Raw genomic sequence first — 26,516 nt, forward strand, 5'->3', positions numbered from 1 at the left:
AACCTTAAGCTGCTTTGAGTATTTACTGTTATCTTTAATACTGTAGCACAGTAGCTGTGCATTGTGTTGTATGAAGGTAAAATGTACGAACAAACACTACTCCTTCTTCAAAGAATTCCTGGTCTAAAGCTGCACTTTCAAATACACTTATCCAAGCCCTTACCACTTCAGGGGGTCGGTGTTGTTTGCACACCCATGGTATATTACGGTGGGCAGTGTGACTGGGCACTAGCAGCTCCCTGTAGTGTTACCGGGAATTACACATTTGCTCCAGAGGGATTATAACATCCCTTGGACTAAGGAGTGTTTGACAGGGCACAAGGACTCATCACATAGTGTTTGGAATCCTTCCAAAGTTCCGCTGCCCAGGGAGCCCTGCAATGTGGTTCCGGGCTCCTCTATATTTTTGCAATGGAGTTGTGGCATGCACAAGTGTGGGACCTTGCCCCCAAGATGTCTGGCACTGCATGATACTCCTAGGTCAGCAGGAAGTCGGGGATACCCTTAATGGAAGGCCCAGGATGGTGCACTCCCTCTTTTCTGATTTTAAAAATACTGTATCTGTTATGAACGAGCCACTGAAATAGAACCGATCCCGTTTTATTACAAACCCAAAGGTACAATGAGGTCTTGCAGATTATGCAAATTATGCGCAGCCCTCCAACTGCTGGCAAATTGCCATGCGGGCCTCAGTATTGCAATGTTTGCATGGCCCTGTTTTGAATATTGGGTAGAGAACGTTAGCCCCTTGCACAGCGCTAGAGCCTGAAGCCCTGATAAATATTCCACAGAATATGAACAGCCTGTTCTCTCTTGCCACTGTGACCTTCCCCCCAACATGTTAGAATGTATTTTTTTTTGCCAGCTACTGTATGTTTAACCCTGGGGGTTGGTGGCCTTGGGGGCTCTATTACCTGTCAGTATTGTTTTCCTGATGTCTGAGTTTACCCATAGCAAAGCTGCAGTAGTAGAGTCTAAGCAGGGACAAGTAGCTGTATTTTCAAGAAGAGTAAAAGGGCTAAGTAGTGTCTGGAGGAAGCTCTGAATGCGAAACTGAATCAGCAGAGCCCGAGACCAAACTGCCTTTGATCCAAGAAGCCGAAACAAACATCAACCCAATAAAGCTAAGAAGTGCAACTCTTGCTCCTAATTTTCTCATTTCCTCCTTGCTGTCCCCTCTAAAGCATTTTGCCTGGAGGCAGCAGCGCCACTGGCTGGCAGAGATGAGCTGCTCCCCATAAAGTGTGATGGGGTGTACCGTGCATGAGAGAGGACAGAGGCGGCTGTCCTGGTGCTTTGGGACAGCGCGCTCCAATAAGCACCATTATTTGTATGGCATAAGTGCCTCCTTTTTGTCTTGTCCTTATTTTTTAATTTTTATAGTTGTCCATTTACAAATCTAAGCAGCCTGGACTAGAGGCAGACTGCAAACACTTACCAGCTATTGCCCCTGTTGTCAACCTGCCTCTGTGTAAGTAGGTTATAAACCTGAGCCTGGAATGGCCAGGGCAGGCAAAGCCTCGTGGAAGAAGCTAAAATAGGAGCGTGTGTTAGGAATGCGAGGGATGGAGTGAGTGTGTCTGGTTAAAGCACCACGGAGCGCTGGTCCTTCACAGGTGCCCAGCCATTACTGATCTTTGCCAGTTGCTCCTGTTTAAGTTAGTATCTTCAGCAGTGCCAAGGTAGCGTGAATGCTTGCTAAGCCAGATGGCATCTCATTTCTGCACACTTTGAATGACCTTTTGTGACTGAAATTCTAAACAACAACAAAACCTAGTTCCTGAGGAGAGTTCTGATGTAACCCTATTTCGTTTCTGCAAAGAAGTCTTTAGCTGTAATAGTCTGTCACACTTGTATGAATACAAACTCCGCTAGTGGCATGGGGCTATACTTCATATATACCTCAGTCCCCACAGTCCTGGGGGATATGAGTCATCTCCGGAGGGGCGAGTGACTTTCATCACCGGAGAGTTTCATTGAGTGTTTAACTGTTGCTTGACTTTAAGCACATGCTTAACTGCTTGGTGGAATCAGAGCCCACCAGCCCTGGCTGTCATGACTAACTATTTCGGTGGCGTGTCCAGTGTACTTTGTGAAGAAATCATTTGGAATGATATAAACAAGAAAATTTTCTGATGCGTACTCAGACGTTTGCTGACCAGCACTGATGTGGATTCTGCCTCTACTGCCAGCTGTTTCACTTGTTCCACTACAGCCTGGATCAGACACAAATAATTTTCTAAAATACTAATAGGCTAAGAACTATTTTAAAAGGCAAATTGGAAACTAAGCAAAGTTCACGTGGTGGGGGATGCAGGGTAAAATCTTCTTTTGACTAGTGTTGTTCTTGGTACTGAAAATATTTTAAATAGGAAACTGCAAAATATGATTACTGCTAAACCACACAGCTGGAAAAAATTATTTTTGTGTGTCACATTTTTATAACTGCTACATAGCTAATAAAAATGTAATAGAGTCACCATCAGCTGAAGAAAAGATTTAATTTACTGCATTTACCAATCCAGTGGTGCTGTTTATTAAACTTTAAGGTGGTGCCTATTGAAGTGGGAAGGTCAGGAGTTATCGGGAGCTCTAAACCTTGCACCTCCATTTTCTGTTATTTCAAGCTGCATTACCTGCAAGGTGCAGGCTGCAGTATCTGACTATGTACAGACATGCCAGTTCCATGATGCTACTCAATATGCCTGCCCCATAATTTACCAGCTTTAACCCTCCTGTGAAATGACATCTATATAAATATTGTTAATAGCACTAACATAATGTTAAGTCAGGTTTTACTGGACTCCCTCATACACCCTTTGGATTTATTAGCTATAGGATTTGAAGTAAATTTTTATTAGCCCAAGTTAAACCCAGCCACCATGGGCCTGGCGTTGGTTTTTTTTCTTCTTTATCTTAGTGCAGTCCCTCTCTTTTCACCACAGGGCCTCCCCCCCGTCAGACAAATGTCCTAGGATAAATCTTGCAGAATGAAATATTTATTAATTTTGCTAACCAATGTTGATCTCATAAATTACCAAGACTTTTTCATGAAACGGTTATTAACATCCATGGCTGTATGTTAATGGTTTATTGACCAAATATGGGATAATTAGACCCTAGGAGCACTGGCCACTGTGATCTATGAGAAGCAAATTTGGCCCTTATTACGCCAATGACCTATTTAATATTGTCTGATGAATTTAAGGTAGAATTGCAGGCAGATTTTTTTTCCAGGGAGCTGCCCTCCACTTGATGGACAAAAAGGCTCTTATATAAAATCTATTGATCCAGAAACAATATTGCTAAAAAAAACCATTCAATTAATTTTTGTAACTGATGATCAATTGGCTAAATAAATATTAGACTGAGATACCGCCAGTAAACACTAGTAACCAGATATGTCCTTTGATTAACAAAACAATGATTCTTTTTCACCAGGGAACCTGCCTTTTATCCCAGTTTGCAAGAATTTAGGTTCTCATTTATACTCTGAAGGTTTATACTAATATTTAAAAAGAATTTAAACATTTAGCTCTGCTGCAGTTGTTTTGGGAACCAGTGTTTAGATGTGCTGCAAACGAGTGAGCTGTGTGTGGTTTAAGTTCCAGCCCATGCTGTATGTTTGAAAAGGGAAAGCTAACATTCTGGGCGCTGATCAGGGAGATCCTTTCTTCTGGTGTTTAAAATCAAATTAAACAAATTAGATTCCTTTCCTCTGTCTCTCTTTGATTCTCTTTATTTTATCTGTAAAGTGCTCTGGCTATGTGCTCGCTGTCGGCGAAATGCGCAGGTCTGAATGCTGCTTCCAAATTAGGCTGGCAAGATATTTGTGAATAAGAAATCTCTCATCTCATTCAGCAAACTAATTTGTACTCAGATTCCTTTCTACAGAGAGGTTTCGGTAGAGCATTGAATACTCTGAATTGTAAAAGGCACGTCTCAATCGCTGATATTTAAATTACTTATCCTTATAGCTCCAAGCAAATGCAATTTAAGCAACGACACAAATTTGAGTGGGACCTGACTATTATTACAAACCTGTTCCTCAGTTGCAGGAAAGCTGAGCCACAGAGCACTGCGTGAGCGCAGCTTCATGGCACGCAGTCCAGTCCAACCACTGCGCTGGTCATTATTGAGCCCTGCTTCAAAACCATGTTTTTGGCTGTTTGGCTCCCTCGTTCGCCTCTTGTTTGCAAGCCAGAAAACATCAGACATGAAGAAAGAATTATCTGTCAGGGCATTGTAAAGATCCAGCAGCAAAACCGATATGGCAGAGAGAACAGATTCCTGCCCTAAAATAAATAAGGATCCATATAATAGGAACAGCACCATGCTTATCCTGTTCAGCAGGACGTTAGGGTCTTAAGCAACTATTAATGGTTTTTAAGACTTCTTCTTGCAAGATCCAACTACTTTACATCCGGGTGTTGTAGCCATTACTGTGTATCCTGAGATAGAATGAGTCTTACTTGTGAAAAACAATGTTACAGATTTTAAAAAGCTAAAATACTGGAAGCAATAGGAAACCAAACTCATAATTGCAGTCACTGTGGGATTGAGACAGACAAACTCTTTGTAAGAGAAACTTATTTCCTGTGTAAGAATACGCAGCTCTCCTGGATATGGGAACATTAACCTGCACCCCAGCGTTGGGTTCCTTGCCTAGCCTGAGTCAACAAAGCACTACCTAAAGCACACATTTAAGAGCTTTGCTGAATTTGGACCCTGGGTTTTAGAATGTGTATTTCTGCAGATAAGGTAAATCCAGAGAAAATGTGGCTTTCTGGGGGTAAACAGCTAACTATTTCCTTAACAGCGAGTGCAGCTCTTCACCAAAGCTATTGTCCTCTAGCTCTGTTGGTCAGGGGTGTGTAGAGGCATTATCCCTGACGACAGAACTGGGCCAGCCAAAGTCCCTAGTGTGAACACAGCTATACCAGCAAAACTGCTCTTTTACTTTGTCCAGAGCTGGTGGAATAAGCTGGCCCAGTAAAAGCCCAGCTTTCCTAGTATAAGCCCAGGTTTCAGAGTAGCAGCCGTGTTCGTCTCTAATGTGCCACAAGTACTCCTGTTCTTTTTCCTAGTATAAGCGGCATCCACACAAGGAGTATATATATATATGGAGATATCCTATCGCCTAGAACTGGAAGGGACTCTGAAAGGTCATTGAGTCCAGTCCCCTGCCTTCACTAGCAGGACCAAGTACTGATTTTGCCCCCGATCCCTAAGTGGCCCCCTCAAGGATTGAACTCACAACCCTGGGTTTAGCAGGCCAATGCTCAAACCACTGAGCTATCCCTCTCCCCTAAGTACTTTGCTGATACAGCATTCCAGGATAGCTATACTGGTAAAACTCTTAGCGTAGACATTGCCTGAGAGATTGTACAGAAAGGGACAGTGGGAAGTCTTGGAAGGTGAAATATGAAGCCTTAACTAGCCTGCAACAGAACAGCCTGAGGAAGAGGCAGAATTAGCAAGGAGGGTACCGCAGCGACAGAATGAGAACAAGTATTGGAAAGCCACAACGAGTAAGAGAAAAGTTTAATATGTTACCATTGAAGATAAATGGATTTTTGTTTCTAGTAACACTTAGGCCTTCTATGGCCCTTTGAAAGTATAAGGGCTGATATAAGCATTATCGCCTAATTCCTAATGGGCAGCTGAGGTTCAGTGGCTTGCCAGGGACGCAGAGGGAGTCAGGGCCAGATTTCAGAAAGGATTTAGGAAAGGGAAGATGCATGTAGACACCTAGTGGGATGTTCAGAAGCGTCTCTGAAAATCCTACTGGATGCCTATGGCACCTAAACACCTTCTCAAATAGGGCCCCAGGCCCAGCTTTTCAAAGGTATTTAGGCATCGCCCCACTCAGCATTGCAGGACCTAGGGCGGGTACACAAAGGTACTTGGGTGCCCAGCTCCCGCTGATTCAATGGGTATCTTTGGGTACCGCCCCCCCCCCCCCCCCCCCCGACTAAAAACAGTCACTTTTGCAAATGGCCAGGATTAAACCTCAGAAGTTCCCCGTTCCCTGTCCGCTGCTCACATCTCTAGACTGTGCTGCCAAAACTGACCTAACATTATCAATGCTATGCTTGACTTCTAAAGCCTAATTCCCTGCAATGCATTGTGTTATTCACCAGTGGAGTCACAGATTTAAAATTACATTTAAAAAAAAAAACCCGAACAAATTAAACATAAATGTTCTTTTCAAAGCCTGTTTTGGGAAGGGAGAACATTCTGTGTAGCTTTGCTGTACTCTAGCAAGGTCTCTGTCACCTGTTTGTAAGATAGACGATCTCCTGGCTGTGTCCTGAGTCTGAAACTGCATATGATTTCCCTAAACCTGCTTATCCATGCTAGCCTAGTCATGCTGCTTTGTAATACCGGTACCATCCCAAATGTGCACCTTCTCCAAGCAGGGTGCAAGGGAAAAAAAGATGCAGATTTTAGCCTCTGTAGTAGACATTCAATCACATATATTTGTTTTTCTCTATGCAGGAAAAAAAAGTCCCCGAGGAAGCATGTTAAATTTGGACTTTAAAAGCATCAATTTAGCTATTATGAATTTTCTGTGCTGTTCTGTTCAGGGAATGTTTGGCTGGAATACAGTATGTAGAAGAAATAAGATCAACTCAAGTGTTTTAAGGCTGATTGACACTTGGGGTTTTCCCCCCTGTAATCTGAAGCGAAAGAAAAAATAAAAAGGGAACCAGACACTCAATTAAAGTAACTTATTACCTTGCCTATAGTCTCTGATCAGGTCTGACTGTACAGGGAGAACTCATTCTGATAAAAAGTCTTTCGTGGGTTCTTTTTCATATCATTCTGATGAAGGTTTTGGAGGCAGATGAACTGCATTTCATCAGAGTTAAGAGGAAATTCAAAGTGAAGTTAAGGAAGTTGCTGTAAATGAGAAAAAAAATTCCCCCAAACCCTTTTCATTCTAGTTTAACATTTCAGCCAAATCAGGAAACAGCGGTAGCAGAAATATTGTTTTTAATAATCAGAGAAAGAAACAGATGTAGCTTTTGTTGGAACAGTGACCCCCAATGGCAAGAAAGACATGGGCATACAGCAGGAGATAGAGAACGAATGCTCTTGCTATAAGAATGGGAGGAGCTGAGAGCACACTTCTCTTGCTCTTAGGCACTCTCTGCAGTAGACTTTCAGTGGATACAATTTCTGTTACGTGTCTGTTAGCAAGACCACTCCAAACTCCCGTTCCCAGGGTTTGGAACACAGCTGTAGAGTCTCTCCAAAAAAGACACTTGCCTGTTTTATCCCCTTGTAATATTATCATTCAAAAGCAGAGAGCTCGCAGACGGTTTGCTTTGTGTCTCTTTGAAAATGAAAAGTGTCTTCTTTACGCTGCACAGAATTTTGCAGACTCCGAATCCATGGTGCACTGAACTGTTTGGCTAAGTAAGCAAATGAAATGCATCCTTTTCATCAACAAGTTCCTGACGCTGGCTTGAAAATGTAATAAAGTTCAGGTGGTGCACAGAACCTCGTGGGGATTTGTGGAAAGGGACACAGGAAGATGCTGTCCAACAGACGGAGAATTGCCAAATCCCTGTAAGCTTAGTTGCCCTGTTTTTCTTCTCTTTTCCACTAAGCGGTGGCTTAATAGCCCCGTAGATTAAAGTCCTCCATTTGTCCCCAGCACACGTGGACCATGGATAGTGGCAATTCTAGCTTCCCCAGCCCTGACCCGAAGGGATCCCTCTAAGAGTGTATCCCTTATTTTCTGTGCCCAACCAGTGCTTGCACTAGTCACTGAGGCCCTTCTAAGGGGCATCGGTTAGTACCAGTGCTGATGGAGAGTTTTTTGACATGCCCTCTAGGTCCTGGACTGAGAACGAGCAACTCATTTCTCGTGCTGTAGGTCACTGACCCACACCACCCTCTGGGCCATAGTAGCAAATTGGAATCATTGACCTAGCTAAGAGGCTCCGTAGTCTCTCATCCCTCTTCTCTGGCATCTTTCTAGCATCCCTTACCAGGCTTTGCAGTTGCAGTTGGAATTTTGGCAACATTTATTTTAGTTTTATCATAATTAAAATAAACCCACCAAATCACAAGGCTGAAAAGTCGCTCTATTAATAGCACTGAGGTTTCCTTTAACCCCAGTAAAAGCAAGGGAATCCAGAATTTGTACTGACAGCTGGTCTGAAACCCACACTGGCAGACCTAGGATAGAGAACCTTGCCTGAGCAGGGCACACAGCCATGCCAGCTACATGGGCACCAGGAGGGAGAATGAAAGATCAGAGGTCAATCCTGCCTCAAATTTCCCCACTCTGGAGAGCTTAAGGTGCAAAATATTTGACTTTGAGGCTCAAACTCTCTTGAATCCATCTTGACCTTTGCTTGTGAACCAGCCGGGTTGGCAGAGTTTGTTCCCTTCTGCTAGCTTTTCATTAACTCCGAGCAGGGCTGTTTCAGCAGGATCTGGATCTCTGGGAGGATCCAAGGGTGCAGCTCACTGGTGCCTTTGCAGCTGGCCTTTTCCAGCAAACATGAACTCCAGAGAGCTGATGGGTTTGCGTCCTTCTCCTCCCCATTTCTTCCATCAGACTTGTTCCCTCTGCCTCCATCTCTGAGTCTTCCCACCGTGGGTAAAGGGACGGAAAACTGCCTTTTCCAAGGTGGGCTTTAGCCTTTACCAGCGGTGCACTGCAGTGATGGCTGGGGATGCCTGGGCCTAAGAACCGAGTCTGCGGTTCCCGGCCTTTTTGGACTAGCAGGTGGAATCGCAGCAGGGTGATTCACACTCTTTGTTCTCCAGCGAAGAGCAGCAGAGTTGCGTGCAGCCTGCCATGCAGGAGTCCTTACGCCCTGTGTGCTGCAGGGGTGCCCAATGTTCCTGGGCACTTCTCTCAAGAGTAGGACATTGCCCCAAGTGCCTTTGTGCACATCTCCCTCTCTAAGACCTGGATGTGCTGGCAGTGGCTGCTCACCACCAGGAGAGGCTGGATTTTACCGGTGCAATTTGTCCGGTGCTTTGGGTGGGAGACAGAAAGGACCAGCTGGTTGGTTCTCTCCTGGGAGGCAGCAAGGGATGTCCAGAGGGCTTGAGGGGCACTGGGGAAGGAGCTCCTACCCAGGCAGGAGGGAAAAAGAGTAGTTGCAGATCAGAGACTGACATCTAAGCCACTCCCCCAGTGTCTGGTGGAAACATCTCGGTTTACGTGTGTGTAGGAATGAAAAGCTGTCGTGATTCTGATAAGCTACACACACATCGGGGGAATACAAACATGAGAAACAAAGCAGGACACAAGTAATAACCGGTCTATTAGCTACAATGGTACAGACTAATGCTTAGACTAAACGTCAGGCCTACACACTGAATGCTATGGTATAGCTGGTACCTCCATGGCGCGGCAGGTGTGCGTTGCTGGGTGCGTGGTACCCAACAGCTGCAAGGATAGATGCCATTTTGCCACTAGTATGGGAGGGGCTTTGCTAATTGCTGTGTTAAGACTTTGAGCATCCTCAGTGTGAACTAGATGTTTCAGAAACCTGAGCAGACTCAGGCTGAACTGGCTGCTTGTGCTGTTAATAAAATGGCCTGTCCCTCTGATTCCTGAATGTTTAGACAATCCAGTACGTTCAGCTAGCAGCTGTGTTCAACATTGCCCCTGGTGTGCTCCACAGGGCGTGACCTGGTCTGGGCGACCTGCAGTCCCTGGTGCTCTCTTGTCTTGTGAGCGGCAGGGTCGTAGCACATTTCCACTGCTTAATGGGGGACTGGGGGTGACTGGGGGGGGAGGGGAGAATTCCTGTTAAGAAGAAAATAAAATAAATAAATTTCTGATGGTTGCACCAAAAGCATCCATTTGAAAGTTGCATTTTTCTGCCTTTGCAGTACTAGAACGTGAAGTGCATGAGATGGTAGGTGCAAGGAATTTGTTTACTTTCTGGTCAGTACTCATAGTCTTGTGGTTGAATGGTTTGTTTATCCTGACAGAATGTCATCCAGTTTGGCTTTGATTTTGCAAATAATCCACCTCCAGCTATGAATATTCTCACTCCCAGATAGCCGTAACTTTTGTACAGCCATAGGGCATGGAATGATTTCATGATGGTTAAGGGGAGATGAAAAGCTTTCTTCCCCCCTGTTTTTAAAAGTAAACAAAGTTTAAGGATTTCCACTGCATGTGTGAAAAAACATTGATGGTCAGTAGGTACTGAATAATTATCCAGGAATCAGTACAGGAAAGGTCAAGAGACTGTAACTGTCCTCTTCTCATAAAGATTATTTATACCTTAACAATTTATTTAAAAAGATGAACTCTGTAAAGAACAGCTATTTGACTATATCTTGTTAAACTCATACATTCAGTTGGTCTGAAGTCTATATCACTGAAGTCAGCTGGAACTAAATGTTTTGATAGCTAAAAAATGGTTCATTGAAGAAAATTCTGAAATAATGGGACTAATAAGTTGCCAAGAGAACTGTTTTCTTGGGTCTAAGTGAAATTAACATAAAGCCCGGAGAAGAAAATTTGTTGACCCACATCTTGAATTCTTGCTTAGTCAAGCTGTGCAACCAAATAAATGATATAACCAAACATATCTATAAAATAAGGTGATTAGTGATATCGGTATCTTACACAACCCATGTCCAGCCTTATAGCAAATTAATTTATAACTGATTTTGGTGATGAGCACACACGGATTCTCCCATGGTGTGAATTTCAATAACTTGCCTTCCTCTTTGGAATCCATAATTCTATTATTTGAGCCACTTCATTGTTACAGATAGCACATTTTAAGTGATATTATTTATGCCGTTTCATCTTGTCACTTAGATTCTGGCTCAAGTTCATTAATGTATTGTGCTCCTCTCTGTACAACAGGCTGCAGCGAGAGCAATTGATTTTAAGTCCAGATAATGACAGATGATATCACACAGGTTTACTGCCCCAACACTGTGGACTAGATGCTAATGCTGCAGAGATAAACATGATGTCATTTTATGCAATTAAACACTTAATATAGAGCAGGTAATGATTTGGTGAGCTTGGCACATGCATGCAGCAGCTTTTAATCTTATTAAGAGGAGCAGGACAACATAACAAGTGATAAAGATGTACCCAGGCCATATCAATAAAATAAACTTTCAGCAGACTGGGTTTATTCCATTTTGATAGGATGAAGTCTAGAGATTTGAAGGATTTTAGATACCTTCCTGCCAACCTCTCAGCTCATGGAGAGCTGATCTAGAACCTGGGGATGGTTACCGGATTGAAATAAGAAAGAACCAGCCTGCAGTAAACAAAGCATACACAATTCCCATGTACCTCTGAGCTTCTTGCCTTCATCTGGAAGTGGAAGCAGAAGTAGCTGTTCTTGGGATTTTTAACAAGACCTGCTCCCCGAAGACACAACAGACCCTGAGTAAGCATCAAAGCCTTTACACTATTGCCTTCACCACTCCTCTCTTGCTTTCCTCATTGCTAGTGTTGGGTTTCCATCCATGTAAAGGGGACAGTTAATACCTCTGCACCCCTGCAGTTTTGTTCCATCCATACCTTGCTAATGAATGAATACAACTGTCTTTTAAGACTGAGTGGCTTGATTTCTAATGGCACATTCCAGAGTCTCAGACATAGCTCTAAATCTGTCTGATCCCCTCGGAAGTCCTCCACAGGTCAGCAGTCATCTGCTGGTGTCTTTAAGTCTGTTACGTGTGTAGGAGCCTTTCACTCAAACACTAGACTAGATACATTTGCAATGGCCAGGAAGTCTCTCCCAGTTTGCCTCGCCTCCACAGATGCAGCCGCAAATTGTTGTCTCATTGCAGAATAGTCAATATTTCCCAGCTTTGACAGATTAGCCGAAGTAATCATAGATTTTATGTGCTACAATTAACATATCTTCTCTTTATAGCTAGTGCACAGGAATTGGTCTGTGATGAGCAAGGTCAAGCTGTGTGCCAAGCCCGCTCCATCCTTTAGGGAATGTGCCACGTTTGGACCTGCCTGACCGGAGAAAACCAGAGCTATGGGGCTTGGCAGGCAGCCACGTGTGGAATTGCTGCAGGAATTTCTACAGTGAGTTGGCTGCAGTACAGTCTTTTCCAGAGTTTGTACTAGAAGTTGCTGCTTCTTCCCTGTAACTGGAGCGTTTGGAAGAGGCAGATGCAGATTTTAAGAACGGCCCATTGTGTTGTTACTGGCAAACTGTACGATCAATGTTTGGGGGGAAGAGAAGAGGTTCAAGCCACCGTCACAAGCAGCACTCATTGGATGGACTCTGAGTTGGCTGTCTAAGCGCTTCTGTAGGGCATTCCATGGGCATTCTACTCAGTTTTTGCTTTATATAGTGCTAGTGATCTGAAGCTCTGGGACAAGAAAACTGGGACACAGAGGCCAAGATTTTCAAGAAGTTAGGCCTAAAGTTGGGCTCCCTAAATCCATGTTTAAGTGTCTAAATAAGTGGCCTGATCTTCAAAAGTGTGGAGCACCCAGCAGTTCCCTTTAAAGTCAAGAGATCATAAGCACAAGCTTAAAGTTAAGCACTTGTTTAAATGCTTTGCTGAATTGGGGCCTTAGTCACTAGCAGGACGTGTAGGAGGCGGGTGCTGCTATGGCCCATGCTCCTCCTGCTTTGTGGCAAGAGGACTTCACTGTCAAGCTCTATTAATGTGACACCTTCATTCTCCCCCCAACGTTAACAATTACTTCCCAAACACAATCCAGAGTGTGAGTAGTGCCCACACACGAATCATGCAGCAAGCACATACAGATGCTTACATGTTGCAGAAGCACGTAGCTCTGGTCTGGACATTTGGCCTGGCATTTGGAAGGGCCGTTGGCATTAGTGGCACCTGTAGTGACTGGCCCGCTGGACTGGTTTCTGCTAGTAGAATGTTCAGAGATCTAAACTCAGAAGTTGTTCGGGGGCCCTGTGGAGATTTGGGATCCGTTTTGCTGTTTATCCCTCAGCCCCTCTCCAAATACTTATTCCAGAAATCTCCCTGCACACTCAGAGCCGTGTCACTGGGGACAGCTCCTCAGATCCACCTGAATAGCAATGATTCCAATAATCGACACAAATGCCTCATAGACGTTCCAGGGGTTTAGGTTAACTGCATCAGCTCAGCAAAGGAACGTGGACATAACTATAGACAGCTCAATGAGACCTCTGCCCAATGGGCAGCTATGGTCAGAAACGCTAACAAGATGTAATGATGTCTAAGGTATGGCATAGTGGACAGCACTGAAAAGATTATAAATCACTGGTGCAGCCTCATCTGGGCAGTACTGGTCAACCCATCTCAACAGGAATTTTGCAGAACAGGGCGGGGCTGGTAGGGAATAGCGACGAGGAGGACTAGGTGCCTGGGAAAAGATTGAAAAGACTGGGGTTGTTACCTTAGAAAGGAGACGAATAGGAAGGGTAAAAGTCTGCAAAATAAAGAACAAAGGGAAAGTCAATGAAATTAAATGTAGAGAAATTCAAAACCAATACAAGGAAATCGTTTTTCACATACTGGGCAATTAAACTGGGGAACTCACTGCTACATGAAGTCACAGAGGACAAGAATTTAACTAGATTCAAAAAAGGATTGAAAATTTATATGGATATCAAGTCCAGAGTTGATATGATTATAACAACAAATAATCCCTGAAGCACGAGGTTTACTATCCCTCCACAATTAAGCCAACCACTATAAATTAGAGCCCAGGACGAGACCCAGCGTGGGAGGCAGATTACACCACATCTGCCTACAGTGGATTCTTAAACCTTCCTCTGATGCTTCTGGTTTTAGGCAGCATTGGAGACAGGTTACTGGGCTAAGTGGACCTGGGATCTGATCCAGTCTGGCCTTCCCTATTCAGCAGCAGTTGAAATGCTGAATCCCTGGAACTGAAGCATCTTTCAGAAAAGCGTGGAAAGGAATGACTGACCCAGCAAGAAGTAGCCAGAGCGCTATAGTTTTATAAAGCTTCTTGACGGCTCAGTCTCCTTGGCCACATGGCGCCCCTTCTCTCTGCCTTTTCCGAGAAATTCTGTCAATGCCCCTGTCTTGCCCTCTCTGACAGATCCCTCGATCCCACTGACCTCCATCATTACGCTCCCCTGCTTGCACTTCCACTGAAATCAATTACCTGCTCTGCACTCCTGCATATTCATCAGGGCTCAAGCCATTTGACCTGATCAGAATCCTGCTTTCCAATATTCACAGAAGAACGACTTTTGTCTTCATTAATCAAGGAAAAAGGGGCCAGAGTGTCGAGTGGCTCCTGCACTGCTCCCAGATAATGCTGGTGCATTATCCTCTCTGCTTTGTGCTGGAGTAGCAGCAGCCCGGAGTCTCCTGGGTACTGGCAGAAGCTGATGCTGACCCCTAGGATGTGGGGCAGGTGTCCCAGAGGTCTGAAGGGAGGAGGTCCATGAACAACGAGTTTGTGTGGACAATGGACGGAAACATGGCAAGAGGGAAGTGGATAGTTCTGGGGACTGCTAAGAAAGCCTGGAATGTTTAATCTCCAGAACAGCAGGTTAATTTCATTCCAAGTCAGGCCACTCCAGCTGGTGGGGCTGGTTGGTGATCTCAGTCCCGTTCCTAATGGATGCGTGTCCCCCTCACAAGACCCTTTAACACAGCTGGCTCCTGTTGGCTGCTGTGTGGCTTGCAAGGGCCACGCCCTGTGCAGTCTCTCATTTCCTTCACTCAAATGCTTCTCCCGGGAGCCCCCGTAACAATCACCTCCAGGAGTCATCTTCAGGTGGCCCTGCCCTTGAGCTGCTCCCCCAGGCCCCGTGTCTGCCCGAGGTACACTCTGAGCTCCTCGGGCCACGGCCACGGCTGCTCCGCATTCTCGTGCATATGGTGCCACATGAAGTGGGCCCAGCCGCAAGCCCTTTGTTCCCAGTGGGGAAAGGTTACTCCCGCGAGCGCTCCAGTTGCCTTTCGCCTGGGATGGGGTCTAAAGCCCTAGAAGTGGGCAGCACAGGCTGGGCTGTGGCTGGGGCCCAGAAGCTCTGTAGGGACTCGGACTAGTGAGGGCTGAGCTCTGTAATGAGAAAGAGGCGAGTGGAACGTTCTTCTTCTGACACACTGGCAATAACCCCAGGCTGTTGTGCAGAGCTGGTGCTGGGTTCTGGACTGCAGCCCAGAGCTGGCCGCAGCAGCAGGTGGCTGTATAAGTCGGGCCGAGGGCACACCTTTGTGTCTCTTAAGTTTTAATTCTGAGGAGCAGCTCTGAGGCTTGTGTTTGGATTTCATTTCATCTCCCTTGCAAAGGCTCTGGGCTGGGGCTGTGTTAATATTACAATTTATCAACAACCAGGGCACTCAGAAATTGACTCTCTTTGGGTGATATTTAAATGAGAAATGAGAATGTGGCTGTGCCTTTGTAGGAGACAAGAATGAGAATTTTAATGAGGGTTTATTTTTAATAAAAGGTTAATAAAGTTTAATTAAATTAAACTAATAAAGTTCAATATTTGTTGAGCATATTGAAGTTCTGTTTGGCGTGGGGCTGGGTGAAATTCTAGCTGGTGCTCTGCCACCAGACCTGTCTGTGCTGGGCTCCCGTGCATGTTGCTCGCCTACAACAAAGCCAGCCAGGGCAGTGCCGATCAGGTGAGCTGCTGGCCCTGCAGCCAGGCTACGGATCTAGACCGATCGGGGCACACAGGATCTCACTGTGTCCCCTGCAGATTGAAAACCGTCCCTGCTCAGCATCCCCCGCTACGGCCTGGCTGGGGCACTCACCCTTTGGCCTCCGCAGGCTGGGGAGCAGAGCAGTGGAGAACGGCCCAGGAGGCCTGTGGGGAGCGTGCTTAGGTAGGGCCCTGCTGCTGGTGGAGAGATGAGCTCCCTTCGGTGCCTGCTGCCAGGGGACGACAGTCTGTGTGTGTGTGTTGGGGGGGGGGGGAGCAACAGCGCTGGCCACGTGCCCTGTCCCCTTCCCCTGGAGCCGTGGGGCCTGTCGGGTCCTGCCTAGCCCACGGAGCATCCCATCTCCTCCTGCCCACGGAGAGAGGGAGGGAGAAGATGCCTGTGGCTCCTTCCCCGCAGCATGTCTGTGAATACAGCCCCGAGCCTTGTGGGGATTAAGCTTTACCCCGGCTCCATTCCTGGCTCCTTTAATCCCCTAGTGCTGCTCTCCACTCGCACCTGCTCTCAGGCCACACCCTGCAGCTGGATGAGGGTCCCGCTCTGCATGGGCACAGCCCCATCCCCACCCGGGAACCCGCTCTGCATGGGCACAGCCCCCTCCCCCTCCCCAGGAACCCGCTCTGCATGGGCACAGCCCCCTCCCCCTCCCCAGGAACCCACTCTGCATGGGCACAGCCCCATCCCATCCCCGCCCGGGAACCCCTCTGCATGGGCACAGCACTACGCCTTCCAGGCAGCCTCTCACCGCTAATGCCCCCACGCCACATCCCGGGAGCAGCGTGGGTAGAACGTGCTGAAGCTGCGTCTGGGCCATCACTGGGGAGTGGAGGTGCTTTTAGCGACTGGTGTCATTGGGAGGGTCACGGCTGCGGGGTAAAGCGCTATCCACAGGGAGAGTTCAGGGCCATGAGTGCTTCGTGCAGCTCTTGGGACAGGGACAATTCACCAGGTCACAGGTCAGAGATGCCGGCGTGTGAGGAGCGAGGCTGTAAATGCACAGAGGCGTTGCCCTACATCAGAACAGCGCAATGGTCCAGCTAGCCCAGCACCCTGTCTCCCTCTTCTGCTGCACCCAGAAATACTCAGGTTCCTCTTGGCCGGTCTCCGGGCTCCTGCTCAGAGCAGAGCAGACCAAGGGCCCGTCCAGTCTGGTACCATGCCTCCCAGTGCGTTAAGGGACAAAGCACCAGCCCTCCAGCAGCAGAAGGAAAGGGGTGGAGGCTGGGGGCTGTTTTGAAGAGGCCAGGAGGCCCTTCTGAGGTGCTTACAGTGCAGCTGTACAAGGGAAAATGCCCCCAAGGAACACATAGGCCCCAGTGGCACGCTTGGCCTCTGCCCGTGGTGTGCTCTCTACAGGGGGGCTGTCACCTGAAAGAGGCACCAAAGGGGAAAGTGACAGTGTGGTGGATTTGCTTGAACGCCGGGTCTGTTGAATCACATATATCCAGAGATGTACCAAGTGGTGAGGGATGTGGGATTTATTTCCAGCCAGCATGGCTGGTTGGATCACTGGCCAAGCCCTGGGGCTGAGAGCAGGGGGAAGGAAGAGGCCCATCGCGTCTCTGGAAATCTTCCCAGTCATGGCAGCAGGCCCACTTTGGGGTCATCACCGAGGGCTTTGAAAGGCTTCCTCTTCGCTCAAACAATAAACGTGACTAGCTGTAGAGGCAGCAAAGGAACACGCTGGGAAATCGGAGCCAGCCCTTTGGCAGTCCGGTATTCGCACTAGAGTGAGGATTGGATTAACTAATCAGGAGTAGTTTAGCCACAGAACTCAGTGGGAACATGATAGGGTTTTGAAGGCATAACACCAAGGTTGGGGAGTCATTGCATAGGGCAATCCAAAGCTCTCTGAACTCGGGGTGGCTGATGGAAGGGCTCAAAGGAAAACATAGGTTGGATATCAGAAAACATCTTATAGCAATAAGACCTATAAGAATGTGGAATAACCCTCCAAAGAAAATGGTAGAAAATTCATTGTTTGGGTCCGAGAGAGATGTTTATGCCTCTCAATCTGCCAAGGTCTCTGTGTGCTTTTTTGCACACACACTTACCACAGGATTGCTGGGGCAAAGAGGCATTTAGCAGAACTAGTCAAAAAAATGTGACTGAAAAATTTTCCTGCCAAAAAAAAGAGGTTTCTGACCAAATTTTTCAATAGGAAATTTTGAAACAAAATGAAAATTGTCATTGTGTTTCATTTCAAATGGAAATCTTTGTTCGGTTTCAAGTTTCTGAAAACTTTTTTTTTAAATGTTGACATTTTGGAAAAAAATAAAAAGATGTCAAGACCAATTTTGCAAGGAATGGAGCCCTCTGTGGATCCCCAGGGACGGAAACAGCGTCGACGTGGTTGCAAAATTGTTTTTGCACGTTTTCACTAGCTCTAGTAATGAGTCAGCTAAACCCTGCCAGACATGCTCACGGCTGAGTTTGCTCCGTAAGCTGCCTCACTTTATGAAATGCTGCCCCCAAGCATTGGGCTGGACGTCACGGAAAGAGCTGGGCTAGATGACCCAAGAGGTCCCATTTCAATTATTAAGAAAGGCCAATGGGAATATAAATGCGCTGTGGTCCTCTGCGAGGCCATGTCCTCCGAATGCCTAGCTAGGCACAAATCCAACCTTCTAACACGCTGATCCGAAAACACATGGCTGCCTAGACAGACATCTCTCTCCTCTTGCTTCCCGTGTCAGATAACAGCCACGAAACCAACAGCCACACACGTGGGTAAATGCAGAGCAGAGCACACGTGGGCTGCAGCTGGGTTTGGTGTCTGCAGCACTAGAGCGACCGTGTCTTGGCACAGAGGGCAGCTGCGGCCTGGCATTTGTTACGAGTCACACAAAGCCTGCTGAGGGAAATGAGCTACACCGGGTCTGCTGGCTGGCCTCAGCGGGGGAGTCGCCGGGTCATGAGAACAGGGCAGAGGGGTTTGGCCCGTCACACGTCACACCGAGAAAGTTCTGTCCCAGTTGCTGCTCTGGCCGGTGGGAACCCAGCTGCCCTTCAGAGGGCCCTCAGGGCTATAGATGGTTTTGCTGCTTTAAGGGAACAGCTGGTGAAACATGACAATTGTTTCCAAAGGCCTATGGCTGCCTCGGCCAGCTGTGACACACAGTCCCCATACAGGGTCATAGAGCCTCAGCCTGGGCTTGCCGGGGAGACACTGACGTTGACTCAGCACCAGGCCGGAGTCGGACAGCCCCTGGAAGAAGAGACGAGGAGGGCAGCAAGCACCTCACCAGCCAGGGCAAGCGCAGTGATGGCAAAGCGACTCCCTGGGGCAGGCAGCACTCACCACTGGGGGGGATAGACGCTGGGCAGTCGCAACTGCCCCTTGCGCTCAAGGAAACTCGTCAGCATTGTCAAGGCTTTGATCCTGTCTGGGCTGCAGCCATCATGGGCTGGCACACACGTGCGCCCTCCCCCCACGCCCCCAGGGCAGGGCAGTGGTGACATACTGAGCACTTTATAATGGGACCCACTGGTTTTGGGTGACATTGAATAAATCAGGCGTTTACTCAGAGCGAGGTTCTTGGATAAGGACGTTATCGTCACTGGCTCCCAATGTGACTGTCACTCAGTTCTGGGCTCCCATCAGTGCCGTGGGGAGAGCACTGCTTACCTCCCAGGCAGTAACGTGTGGGCATTAATATTTGTAAAGCGCTTTCCCACTACACAGCACCTTTCATCCACGGCCCTCCCAATATTGCTGTCCACAGAGCTGCTGCTCTTGTTTGGTTCCAAGCCAATAACCACCAGATAAGGATCCCTGCCATCCCCAGTCCAGAACAGCAGGTCACACTCACCCCAGTGGGACACGTAGGGTAACGTGGGCTAGTCCTGTGCTGGCCAGGAAAACACTTAAGTGACTGCGTCTACGTATTCATTCCTGGAGCTGAACATTTTTGGGGAGCACAATGTCCCTCAGAGCTGGGGACCAAAGCCTGGGGCCGAGACAGAGCGCAGAGCGTCTCCCAGACCGTCCGCCCCAAGCTAAGGCCATTTTCTACACTAACAGGAGAGAATCTGGAGTTCAGCTCTCTGTGGCCATGGCTTCCTCTCAGCGCGACGGGAAGAGTGGCAGGCGAGGAAACGATTAGGAAATATTATTAGGGGGCTTCCTGGCAATACATGTATTTCTTCTAAAAGAATGGGCGGAATAGTTGGATTATTACATTTATTAGAGTGCTCAGCAAATGCGCTACACCCATATGACAAATAAATGTGATGGTTTCAGATTTCATTAGGCAGCCCCAGGCAGCTGTGCTTTGTCCCAGCTACAAATGAGCCGGGTCTCTGTCATGAGTCCTTAATGGTCATTTTTGCCTCAGTTAGTAATGAATGAGCCAAGTGCAGTTGTTATGTTCCTTAACCCTTGCCCAGCATCAAGCAAACAGTGGCAGAGTTACCCAGAGGGGATCTCCGCACAGCGCTCCCTGGGGAGCCTCTTTGTTTCTTGGGCTCTGAAAGAACATATAGCACCGTGCGGGGGGAAGCCACTTTCATGTGCAATGAGGTCGCGCCAGGGCGACACACTCAGGGATTCTGCTGGCTGGAGGAATCACATTTGGGAAGCTGATTTGCATTCTCACCGATTGCCACATTCAGTGAGCAAGATGGCAGCTACCGGGCTTCCCGGGCGGAATGTTGATGGTTTAACTAAAGATTTGGAGCCTGCTCCAAAAACAGGCTGGTTCCAGGATCCCAGCCCCGAACATTCCACTGGCTGCTTTCATTTGGCTCGTTAGTGGTGAGCCCTATGAGAATTAGCCAACACACAGATCTCTCCAGGTTGTTGAGAGCAGATTTGCGATAAGGAGTTAAACTCAAACCCACTGCAAATTGTTTGTTCCAGGCCAGCAGCCTGGGCTGCGTTTTGTCCCTCTGTTACAGCCTTTGGTATCTCTCCTCTTCCTGATGTGGGGCAGTGTCAAACACAGGGCCTGGGGCTCCTCTCTGCAGCTCATTCCCCCATGGGGCCAAACGAGGATTCGGGGCCAGGGTCCTTTTGACCATGGTGAGAAACTGTGAGCCAGGCTTGGATGATTTCCCTCCTCTTGGGGCAAATCTAAACTAGAGGAGAAAACAGGCCCCTTCTGCTTTTAGATCCAGTCCACACCCAGAACTCTAGGGGTAGGTTTGGATCCGGGGATTTGGACCATGAAATCCAGCAAGGTTCTGATTTCAGGTTCTGGCCCATCTCTAGTCCAACCAAAGTGCAGCAAGTCCCCAGCAATCGCTCCGCTCTCCTTTTCCATCCTGCTTCCCTGGGCTGACCCCAGTGGCAGGAGTCATCCACATTCCAGGTAGCATGAGCTGATCCTGGGGAGAAGATGTTCCCCTCATTACTCCTCTCCTCACCCTGCTCACTGCCAGCCCAGGGCATATACGGCCCCCGGGCAAGGCTGCTTCCCTTTAGCGCCCCTTGTGGCAGCCCCGGGACAAGCATGTCTCAGACTGAGCACAAGCGGGGCGGGGGAAAGGCTGAGGCGGGTGTAGGGGCAGAGAAGAGCTCACGATGCAGCTTGAATTACAGCAGTGGTCACTCAGGGACCTGTCAGTCAGTCACTTCCCGTGCCAGGCAGGCGGCAGGCTCTCTGGCTTTGCAATGGGGTTTGCGCTCGGGAGAATGGGGCAGGGTCAGCGGCGGCCTGACGGATCCTGCACTGCAGCTTGGCCCAAAGCTCCATGCTAGGCATGACTCTGCTGGGCTCGGCTTCCGCCAGGCACAGTGGTGTGAGCACATGGCGGTCATAGCCCGCCAGAGCAGGTATGCCCCAGTGTTTGAATCCATGCCGAAAAGGACGTCATTCTGTGGGTCAAGCACACGGCACCAGAGAGCCCCTTGTGAGTCAGCAGGGGGAGGTTCACCCACAGACCGATCCATGAGCATCAGAATTACAGGGCCACTGCCCTGCTGGTGCAGAGCGGTACAGCCCCACGGAAGTCAGGGTGATTCATGTCAGCCGAGGACATGGCCCAGCATCTGTAAAGGAGGCTGCGTTGTAGCATCTCTAGACGAGATGGGGGGTGTGTGTGGGGGGGAGGAGGTGCATGGGGGGAGAGAAGGGCAATAATTGTTGCTGTTATTTTTTAAAATTTACCAATGTCAAACCCAATCTGAGCAGCAGATGCATATATTTAAATTAAAAGTAATTAAAAATGTGCTGCCAGAAAAATGCATGATGGATTCAATGTAAGAAAATGAAGTAATAAAATACTTTATGGATTAACTCATATCAGACTGTTTTGCAAATTTATTTTTCATTATGATCCATCCATATCAGAGAGTGTCTGCATTTATTATGCTGCCTTCAGGCAGGCAGCATTTGAAATCTTTGTAGCACCATTTTGGTGCCAGTTGTCGGTGAACAAGGTTTCTGTCATCATTTCTTAGTGGTCACTTCACCTCGGTAATAATGAGTGAGCCGAGCAGGGCTGTTATTTTCTTTAATCTCTTTCCTCATATTAAAAAAATACAGCCAGCCACATCATTATTGCTGCAGGCCCAGAGGACTATTTCCAGGTCATTACTCCAGTTCGTCTGAGCGTCTCCAGGTCCTAAAGGGTTTGGGGTTATATGCAATAAGGCGTTCGCGGGCAGCATTTCCCCTGAGCCCTAGGTGTTAATGAGAAAGATTTTCCATGTGGCTGTTAACACTGTGTGGTTTACAAAGTCACAAAGAAAATGGAGTTTCTTATTCTTCCAGCTTTTCTGTCTCATTGTGAATTCACCTCCTTAATTGCTAGTGTTAGCGTGATTGTTTTTCTTCAGGGGGAATCGTGTGACTGTGTTATGGGTGGATTTGCATAGACTAAGTTTGATACTTTGTAGTTGAGTTATTCCCTTTGATTTGCTGGCGTATTATTCGGATTCTGGTTTTTTCTCTTTGGCCAGAGGAGATGTAAGATTGCAAACTGACAACAAGGCTAATGCCATCAGAAATTCCATTTCTGCCCAAGACACAGGCCCGATGCAATCATAAGCATCTGAATTTTATCGCCGGGCTATAGATTGCAGTTCGGTACCTCAGTGCTGGGTCTTGTGGGACAGCCTGATAAAGCAATTACATTATCGAGTACACCATGAAAACCTGGAGACTAAATGAAACAGTCCAGAGCTGACTCCCAAACTCTGCTTATATGCACAGACTGCATCCAGAGAGCTGCACTGCAAGAGAGATGTCTCTGGTTATGTACAGGGAACAATGTCTCCTGGTTAGTTTGCTGTGCAGCATATGAGGAAATACTTTAAGCCGTTGCTGGGTACCTCGGAAGCTACAAAAATCCAGGTTAATGGCACAAAAATGCAAATCCAAGTTTTATTAGAAAGAAGACAGCAACACCCAATATAACCTGCCTCAATACAGGCCTGGGAGACAAACTCCGGAGACGGTCCAGTTTGGACAAGTCACTTCTCCTCTCTGCATCAGTGCTCTGGTCCCCTTCTTTAAGAACTATAGTTTAAAGTTTCATCTGGCGGATGGGAATTCCTGGCACATGGAGCAGAGGAAGATTCATTCCAGGTCAGCTCCCAGGTACCGCATCATAGAAATAACCATTCCATCTAGCGGTACCTGGCTAGAGAGGCCAAGGCTGCACAAGCCACAGAGACTAAATGATCCTTCCCACCCTCGTCCTAGTGGCACCTCTAGGTCAGTGATGCACTACATAAGACCATAAGAACGGTCATGCTGGGTCAGACCAAAGATCCATCTACCCCAGTATCCTGTCTTCCGACAGCGGCCAATGCCAGGTGCCCCAGAGGGAATGAACAGAACCGGGAATCATCAAGTGATTCATCCCCTGTCGCCCATTCTCAGCTTCTGGCAAACAGAGGTTAGGGACACCATCCCTGCCCAGCCTGGCTAATAGCCATTGATGGACCTATCCTCCATGAACTTCTCTAGTTCTTTGTTTCAGTACAGGCAGGTAATCACTATTCCAGGGCTAGAGAAAGACGCTCCACCGCCAGGCCTGTCAGTCTTGGAGACATTCTGAACAGCACACAGGAAGATGGCTTCTCAAACCTCTCCACAAAGCACACTGGCTGAAGACAGGTCAGGAAAGCTGCCCCCCTCTTTTTGTTCCAGACCAAGCCTCCAACCCTGTCATTTCCCTATACAAAGCCCCAAAGAAACGCAAGAGTCAGCGTCTCTTCCCAGACGCATTTCCATCAGTACCAGCCTCCTGAACACCGAGCTCTCTCCAGTCTGGCCATATCTCCCGTCTATCTCCTCTGCTCACTCTTCCTGCCACGCCGGGCTCATGCACAGTGTCCTCCTTTGCAAGGCCCGGCATGACTCCACCCTTGCCTTAGGCCTGAAAACACAGCCTTTCCCATGCCCCAGTTTCTTTTCACCTGGCCCATGTGCCTCCTTTGCCTTTTACTGACGCCGAGCCTTCTTTCACAAGCCTCTACCTGCACTCAGAGCAGCCCCCAGGCAGCACTTCCCCAGCACCCTCACCTCCTTCAAAAAGCTCTCAAGAGCCACCCAGCCCACGAAGCTATAAAGGCCACATCCCACTCAGTGCATTCCACGTCCTACCCACTTGTGTGCAGGGACTGGGAGCTCGATGCTGCACAATTACCAGGATCCCTTCCCTGTATTTGCAGTTGGTGCCGAGCTGCACGTATCTGTGGTGCTATGTACTGCACAACAGTCTCCAGTTTAGAGACACCAGGGCCCTGGTGCAGGGCCAGTGGCTGGGAAGTGGGGCCTGCAGCCATGACCCGAGCCCCGGGCTGGGGAGCTGAGTCCCGAGCACAGGGCCCCGGGTGCAGGGCGGGAAGCGGGGCCCCCGGCATGGGGCCAGTGGCCGGGGAGCAGGGCTGGCGGTCAGTACCCAAGCCCGCCCGGGCTGAGGAGTGGAGGCCTGGGCGTGGGGCCAGCGGCCCTGCGTAAAAGCTGGGGGTGCTACAGCACCCCCACACCCCTAGTTCCCGTGCCTATGCCAAAAGCTCTGTTTATTGGGTAGAAGGAGATGTAAATGGTAGAAAGCCTTATTCAAACAGGAAGGTTTTGCAGCACTTCCTAAAGATGGTGAGATTCTGCATTTGCCTGATTGCCACTGGAAATATGTTCTGTAACATTCAAAAGCCAGTCCATTCCTAATTAATAAGATTAACCCATCTTTCCACAAATAATTTTTTCTGTTCATTGTTTTCAGTTACTCACACTCCACTTCTGATGTGCTAGTAAGCTGCTATGAATTTAAAAATATGTAAAAATGGTAAAATATTAACAAAAGCATTGATTTTCCTATTTATTTTTATGCATTTTATTAACTACAACACATTAAAGTGTAACCACTGTGTATTAAATTTACTTTGAAATGTTGGTTATTAATCTCAAACAATAAAACACAATTGAATTTACCACATTCTTTATAAAAACAAACATTTAGGAAAAATATAATTAAAAATACTGCCCAGTCTTTCAGGCAATAGCTGCAAAACACTGCCCCCAAAGGAGAGAAAAACTGGGGAGACTGAGATTATAGTTCCCTCATCTGGACATTATTCTACAGTCTATTTAAATTTCCTCTCCCTTGGGCAATATTTTATGAAATTTCCCTCAAAAAACGGTACAGTTTAGATTTTGTGTGCGTATGCATTTAGATTTTATCTATTCACGTATACACTCACTTCTGAATAAAATAATCTCTCTATATGGATATCTGTAAACACACAGATCACATATAGGTGGGGCTGGCAAATATGTCTATAATTAAGGTTGACTACTTTCTGTTATAAAATCCTGTTTTTAGATACTCACTTTTTCCATTCCAGGTGTCTGCCTCAAACTGAATTTATCTGGGAAGTTTCAGTAAAAATGATTCAACCATTTCTGAGAACAAGGCCAAAGAAAAATGTGTTTTGCCAATGTAAAAAAATTCTTACAACCCTTTATTGGTTCCTCCATGCTTTGGGGCAGGGACGTGACATTTGGCAGAAGGATCACTTCAGTGTCAGGAAAGCGCCTTTTGCTGTTCCTGTGAAAATCTCCCAACAGTGGAGCAAGTTGTAACGTTCTGAAAAATCACTCTTTGCACATATGCAGTAGAGGCTTGTTAGACTTTGGTCACACAGCTCTCTAAGAGACCATCAGTACTGAGCAGACTTACCTGACCATGCTTCAGCCGGAGGCTATTTGCTGAGTTTTTTATTTTTTCAGTTTGCTTTTTTAATAACTTTGGAATTTTCTTGCAACATAGTTTAATAGAATAACCTAAGTCAAGCGCTTCGAAAGAACATTTTACAGGTGGTCACTATGCGTGTGTCCCTCAGTTTCTGGGTGCCCGACCTGAAACCCCTGGGCCAGATTTACAGACCAGCTGAGCACTCACAGCTGGAACCACAGTCAGTGGGGGCGGGGCTTTGGACATACAAAGTGCTATAAAAATGCTAAGTCTTCTGGGAAATCAGCCCTAGGCATCCCAGGTTGGATACTCAAAATCAGAGAGCACTTGCCAATTTTGGCCTTAATCTCACTATGCCTCAGCTCCCCATCTGTAACATGAGGATAATAGCAGCACTTCACCTTACAGGGATGTTGTGAAGTTGAAGTCATTAATGTTTGTGAAGCACTCAGATATTATGGTGATGAGCAGTGTAGAAAAGCCAATGAGGAAATTATTTTCAGTGTTGGTGTAGCCGTGTTGGGCTCAGGATATGAGAGGTAATGGCATTTACTGGACTAACTTCCGTTGGTGGAAGAGACGAGCTTTTGAGCTTCACAGAGCTCTTCTGTTACCTGCTTCTTCAGAGGCCGGAAGAAGAGCTCTGTGAAGCTTGAAAGCTCACCCACCTTGTTAATGATTCTGCAGTGTAGGGTTTGCACAGCGTGTGGTAAATAAGACAGGGG

The sequence above is a fragment of the Terrapene carolina genome, unplaced genomic scaffold (genome assembly GCF_002925995.2).
Source record: "Terrapene carolina triunguis isolate 2854851 unplaced genomic scaffold, T_m_triunguis-2.0 Scaffold238, whole genome shotgun sequence".
NCBI classification, from domain to species: Eukaryota; Metazoa; Chordata; order Testudines; family Emydidae; genus Terrapene; species Terrapene triunguis.